The sequence below is a fragment of the Trichoplusia ni genome, chromosome 17 (genome assembly GCF_003590095.1).
Source record: "Trichoplusia ni isolate ovarian cell line Hi5 chromosome 17, tn1, whole genome shotgun sequence".
Lineage (NCBI taxonomy): Eukaryota > Metazoa > Arthropoda > Insecta > Lepidoptera > Noctuidae > Trichoplusia > Trichoplusia ni.
Window position 1 is genome coordinate 7,304,474 of NC_039494.1, and position 6,419 is coordinate 7,310,892.

The following is a 6,419-nucleotide window of genomic DNA, read 5'->3' on the forward strand; positions in this document are numbered from 1 at the left end:
CACGCAAAAACCACTGAACAGATTTAGACGAAACTTGGTACACAGATAGTTTATAACCTTGATTAACACATAGGATAGTTTTATCAAGATTTTATGTTCCCGTGGGATCATTTTTTATTTGTAGCAGGTGGAGCCGCTGGCAACAGCTAGTCAATAATTATATCCGGTCTTTATGTCAGCAACAGTTAGTTTCAAAATATCTTTTGCGGGGAAACCAAAGATTTCATGTTGGTATTTCGTTACAATGAATGATTCATATTCCCGAAATCGTAAAATTAAGCAAGTTAGTACGAATTTGACTTTTTCAAAATGACATCAAGAATGTGTGAAAACGAATTATTTGAAATAAAAACTTTTGATTTTGATTTTGAAAGCACATTTAACTTCGAAAATGTTACATTAGACTTTGCCAGCGTTGGTATTGAACCTACACCTTTGCCTAGAAATCCATACATAAAATCGCAAATACAGCACGCAAGATATAAATAAAGAATTGATAAAGAAATACACATACATGTGAGAAGTTATTGCATTCGTTAACAATACAGTTTCCTATCAAGGCACAGCAGTACCCCACCAAGTCAAGCATCACCGATGCCTTTCTCGTAGCAGTTTAGGACATTCACACTGTCTCTATAATGTGGATTAAACTAAGAAATATTTTATTTCTACCAATCAAAAAGTCATTAAAAAAAACAACTCCCCCATTAAGAAATTTAATCATTGTATCGCTTGTTTAAACAGTGCCGGCGTAAGGGCCACTGACACCCCGGGCTAAAATATTGTGGCGCCCACTTGAGGGAAGCAATATCAAGTGTTACTTTTTTGCTGATCCCAAGTAAAATTATATTAAGAATTTCATCTTTCCTTTAAGGTTACATTTGGCGTTGGAAGTATTCCACCTCTAGCGTAGGGCACAGTTCTGAGGGTTTGCGCCAGGAGAGGCAAGAGACTCCAACTTCAGTCCTCGGCGCCCCCCAGAATTTGTCGCCATCGCCCCATCATGCCCGCTCCTAACGCCGGCACTGCGTTTAAAAACATTCAAGTCACATGCACAAAGGCTACAGACAATCATTCGAGGATCAATCAAATATTTAGATTTTTTTTTGGTAAGGCGGGTGAGTCATCATATACCCCCACTCCCTCGGGGGAGGAAATGGGTAGTGTCAGACTCTTACTGACTATACCTGAACCGCCGTGCTACGTCATAAACAAATATTTATCCTACGCGGGGATAGAATCCGCGACACATAGTGACCGCAACCACATGGCTTTGCGTGCTGTGTTTATTAAAATTTCATTCAATATGTGGATATTAGAAAACTAGATACGTTACAACCTACTTGGCAAGACCTGCTTGCACTATCAAGTGAAATAGACCGTAATAATAATAATATTACATTCAGATTGAGGTTTAAACAGTCAGTATCCCACATTTGAATTAACCGAACCCATATTTGAAAGGCCCCACAGATTATATTCTGCAGTTCATCATCATCATCATCCTAGCCTTTTCCCATCTATATTGTGGTCGGCTTCCAGTCTAACCGGATTCAGCTAAGTACCAGTGTTTTACAAGGAGCGACTGCCTATCTGACCTCCTCAACCCAGTTACCTGGGCAACACGATATTCCTTAGTTAGACTGGTTGTCAGATATTCCAGTTTCTGACTACCCGTGACGACTGACAATGATGTGTAAATAAATGCCGAGACCCATTAAACGTGCCTTCAACACGGAGAAACTCGTCACCCATCCACAGATCGATCGTATCAATAGTAGCTTAACCCGTGATCGATCAACTTGTGCGTGTAGCTCAGGAACGCTAGTTTTTATATTTTTCATTTATGTTTCATTATTATTGAATAGGTGTTGCTTTTTATTTTGAAGATACGTTTTCTTTACTTTTAAAACGATAACCCTCTTTTAGCAGTCCAAGAATTCTGAGTCTGTTGTCAAAACATTAAAAATTCAAGCAAAAATTCAAAAATTGTAGGTTGTATGAATATGTATGAGTACTAAACTAAATATTTACATAGTCAGAAGCATTACACAATAAGTTTATAACGCTTGAATGACTGTATGAAATTAAGTACGGACGTGACCCAGATTAAGACTGTCATATAATCTAGCTCAAACAAGATTATAACACCAGCCTGTAACTGTCCCACTGCAGGCCTCTCATACAGAGAACGAGCATTGATCACCACGCTTGTGAGCTGCCCCACGGTGGGGCGCCATTACCGAAGCTGTTAATAACACCAGCCTGTAACTGTCCCACTGCAGGCCTCTCATACAGAGAACGAGCATTGATCACCACGCTTGTGAGCTGCCCCACGGTGGGGCGCCATTACCGAAGCTGTTAATAACACCAGCCTGTAACTGTCCCACTGCAGGCCTCTCATACAGAGAACGAGCATTGATCACCACGCTTGTGAGCTGCCCCACGGTGGGGCGCCATTACCGAAGCTGTTAATAACACCAGCCTGTAACTGTCCCACTGCAGGCCTCTCATACAGAGAACGAGCATTGATCACCACGCTTGTGAGCTGTCCCACGGTGGGGCGCCATTACCGAAGCTGTTAATAACACCAGCCTGTAACTGTCCCACTGCAGGCCTCTCATACAGAGAACGAGCATTGATCACCACGCTTGTGAGCTGCCCCACGGTGGGGCGCCATTACCGAAGCTGTTAATAACACCAACCTGTAACTGTCCCACTGCAGGCCTCTCATACAGAGAACGAGCATTGATCACCACGCTTCTGGGCTGCCCCACGGTGGGGCGCCATTACCGAAGCTGTTAATAACACCAGCCTGTAACTGTCCCACTGCAGGCCTCTCATACAGAGAACGAGCATTGATCACCACGCTTGTGAGCTGCCCCACGGTGGGGCGCCATTACCGAAGCTGTTAATAACACCAGCCTGTAACTGTCCCACTGCAGGGCGTTTTCCGTAACAAGTCAATTGAACTTTTTCACTATTTCAAAAGATATTGTTGACTTCCGGGAGTCGAACCTATGACTTTCGACTTGACAGTCCAACCAGTATACCATCAATGTAAATTTTGTTTCATAAAAAAGTGCTAAATCAAGAATAACAGCAAGAACAAAATGCAAGAAATACAAACAGGTGAACTAAACACCTCCTCCTATTTAAAGCCTGTAAAAAAATAACAATGTAAGAAAAAAAAACTCAAAATTATATACCAACCATTTTTTGTAGTCGGTCAAAAACAGATCAGACAGCGTGTAGACGTCCACAGCCGCGGTCCAGAGGTCAGTAGGTCACCAAGATACTTACATAACGCTATTTGAACTTGTGACAACATACCACTCTCACTATTGGACCTGCGCGTGCGCATAATTAAGAAAAAAAATGGAAATTATTACGTTTTTCGGTATAAAATAATCCAAGTTGCTCGTGGAGAGTTCCGTAGAAATATCTAGGTCAGAAATTCGATATTTACAATGGCCGATAAATGAAAAATGTTTAGATTAATAGGAATAGTTTAATTTTCATCAGCTTGCCATTCATTCATCGGACATTGTAAAAAGCAAAATCTTAAGCCTTTAAGACTACAAAAATCGTGTATGTTGTTTTAGAACTATCTTAAATCTGTATTTAATTAGATTTTTAGTATCTGTTGTAATAGCGGCAATAGATAATCTGTGTAAACTTCTACTGTCTATTTATCAAGTTGCTTGAAATATAGCCCGGTGACAAATGGATTGACGCAAACGAACCGTAATAATATTTTTTTGTACAAAAAATATTTTATGCGCAATTTTTATTTTAACACATCAGTAAAAAGTAAGAAAACTTTTAAAATTTTTAAATATTTTCTGGAAATCTGTCTAATATGGAGTTTCTTGCCGATTCTTCTCCATAAGAATGACACTTTGGAACCGCGTAACTAGAGTCAACATTGTAACGTCGTTTTCCAGGCACGTTTTCAGAACGTTCTGAAAACGACCTACTTGAAGTAAAAACTTTTGATTTCGACGGAAAAAACATTTTTTTTGTCATTTTCCCTATGGGGTGACGTTTTACTCTCTAGGCACAAAAACCCTTAAAACGATTCGCGAGTTAAATTTGCTCCCTTACAAATTTTGACTTAGTTTAAACCCTGACACCAGGTTGCACATCAACTATACGATAAGAAGCCTAGTATCTCAATCCTTCTTTATATGGGAGTGGGATTTTGCCCAGCTGTGGGGTATGGGCTTAGCAAAAACAGCTGAGCATTCGTTGTGTAGGTAATAAGTAGTATTATAACATTATAGAGGAACTTGTAACGTAGGACAGTGAAAGTGGTCTTGCTTCATTACTTACTAGTGACGGGACATGCTCGATAAATAATTTATCGATAAAAAACGTTAAAATATTTTTTTGCCTGGAAAATATTACGAGTGTTCCTTTTCGATACGATAAATGTTTTGATGCGAATAGTCTGGCCATTTGCGGGAGGTCTATGACCAGTAGTAGACTAATGCTATCTGAACTTAAAGAATGTCTTTATCAATTACGATATACATATTTTTGGGGTGTGTATGGTATCAATATTTATAGTAAAAATTACAGTTTAGTTAACTAATTAGACGATTTTAATTAAACTTTGCAGGGTTTTCAATGCTTTCCAAGAAACACCTAAGTTGATTTTTTATTGATTGATCTACAATGACTTTACGCCGAATGGATTCGAACCTTTACCTTTGACTCTTCGGTAAAACGTCTTTACTATCTCCACCAAATTCCATTTCATTTCAATTGTTAATAATTATTTATATTATTAATTTCTATTTTTTTGTAATAATAGTTGATAATTAAAATCTAGTAGTTATCGATATAAACACTACCGTGCCCCCTCACTAGCGCTGAACCGGTCGCGCTTATAATCATGCATGTAGGCAGCGTTACGTCACGGCCGTACCATCGCGGCCATAACACATTACACCCATTTTTTCGGGTCGGTTGAATTTGATTAGGAAATAAAGTACTATGACGAAATGAGACGATTATTTTTTTCATTTCTTTTAAGTTTTTTTAATTGTTTGTATGTTTTTATAATGTAATGTTGTATTTTAATTATTAAACGAGTCTTAAAAAGGAGGTCAGGATTTTTTGTCACGTGTTAATAGGTATTATGTGGTCAATCGTCATTTAATAACGATCATTATGACGAAGCTGTTTCTGATCTACGATAATATTATAAAGAAGGTTCGTGGGTTTTTGATGCTGTAGAGGATAATCTCTGAATCTACTGAACCAATTTCGGATTTTTTTTTCAATGGAAAGCTATATTATTTTTGATTGACATATATTTTATTTGCCCTAAAAATGCTAACAGTTTGTGTGAGATTTAAAAACGTCTACACGGTTAACCGAGTAGTATAGGTCAAAGAGATAAAACGCACAGTCCGCAATGTGGCGCGGGTTCGATCCCCGCGTAGGACAACGACAAGCATTTGTGTAATCCACGAATGTTTGTCCTGAGTCTGGGTGTCTTTGTGCATGTGACTCGAATGTTTGTGAAACCCCCGCGACACAAGGATTAAATTCCTTAATGTGGGAATGTTTTTCCTTTTTCGCTTTTCTTTATAATATTAGTATATTTATTACTTGTGCAATTATCTGTAGATATTTTCTCTTATCTATGCAAAACTGGTAATCTGATCTAAGGTCTATAAATTCAGTTTCCAGTACCAACTGTTTCATAAGAGTTCTTGAGGTCAAATCCCTTACATAAGGCCTACTGCTATGTCTTAACGTAACGTTGAGGTTGAAAAGAGACAATATACTATACGTCGTCTCCTTCTTATCGTAAGGTTGATAATATACAACCGCGTATTGAGTTGAATGGAGTTTGTTGAGCCGTTTCTTCAGCGAGAGCATCTAGGAAGCAGTGAAGGGTGGGCGATACGGGGAGCTGTCTGTAGTAATTTTTTGGGATGCTAAAAGTGCAACTTGCTAAACTATTTTTATTAAAAAAAGAAAGATTTTTGCAGTCTAAGTTTTTAAGTCGACCATAGGCCTCTCGCGGGACTTTACACACCTTTGAAAAATGATTAGGTGTGCTGATTTTTTCACTATATTTCTTCGACGTTTTTAGCAGTGAGAGCTATTTATTGTTTCTAGTCTAGTTTAAAATCACGTTAATTAAATAACGCCATCTATTGTCCACTTAAGGAATCATACAGTACGGCTACTAGACACTAGATGGCAGTATGCACTTGTCTTACCAATGTGCCCATGGCTCATTTTTTTAGAAACAAGTAAAAGTAATTTGTATGAGTATCATATATAATTAAAATAGGTATGGAATCAGTCCTAATAATAAACGCAGCTGAATCTGTGATGAAATGATTCAAAATCATTATCTACCAATTGGAAGCAACAGAAAATAATTAATTATTGAA